The sequence below is a fragment of the Carlito syrichta genome, unplaced genomic scaffold, assembly GCF_000164805.1.
Source record: "Carlito syrichta isolate Samal-C Ts95f unplaced genomic scaffold, Tarsius_syrichta-2.0.1 Scaffold315408, whole genome shotgun sequence".
Lineage (NCBI taxonomy): Eukaryota > Metazoa > Chordata > Mammalia > Primates > Tarsiidae > Carlito > Carlito syrichta.
In genome coordinates, this window is record NW_007259504.1 from 42,307 (window position 1) to 43,232 (window position 926).

Below are 926 nucleotides of genomic sequence, written 5' to 3' on the forward strand. Positions count from 1 at the left end.
ATGAAAGTTGGTGCTCCTATGTTCGGTGCATATATATTTAGGATGGATATTTCTTGTTGATGGATTGAAACTTTTATCATTATGCAGTGGCCTTCTGTATCTTTTTTAATTTTTGATAGCATAAAGGGTATTTTGTCTGAGATTAAGATCGCGACTCCTCCTTTCTTTTGTGTTCCATTCACCTGGAAATTTGTTTCCCATCCTCTTGCTTTGAGTCTGTGAGTGTCCTTTCTAGTGAGGTGAGTCTCTTGAAGGCAATAGATTATTGCCTGGTGATATTTTATCCATTTGCCATTCTATGTCTTTTCAGTGGTACATTTAGTCCATTCACATTCACACTAATTATTGAAATGTGAAGCTGGGCTCGGTGACTCAGCCTGTAATCCCGCACCTTTGGGAGGCTGAAGTGAGTGGATTGCCTGAGCCCGCGGGTTCAAGACCTGCCTGGGCAGCGAGACCTCATCTCTACAATAAATCAAAAAATCAGCTGGGTGTGGTAGCGCATGCCTGTAATTCCGGTTACTTGGAAGGCTGAGGAGGAAGGATCACCAGAGCCCAGCAGGTCGAGGCTGCGGTCGCTGGGAGTGGCCACTGCATTCCAGTCTGGGTGACAGAGTGAGACTACAACTCAAAAAAAAGAAATGTGAGAGTTGATCCCTATCATAATGTTCTTACAGAGTTGCTGTTCTTCCTGTTTGTGTGTTGTCTTTCTTTTGGTTTTAGAGTTGGATCATGTGTGTTTTTAAACTTTTGCCTGTACTCTTGTGAAGAACGTTGTTGTTCTTTTTTCCTTTTCTTCTGTGTTCATACTTTCTTAAGTGTTTCTTGTAGGGGTGGTCTTGTAGCAGCGTAGGTTCTTAGGGATTGGATATCTGGGAAAGATTTCAATTCTCCCTCACTGATGAGCTTAGCTTGGCTGGGTAGGT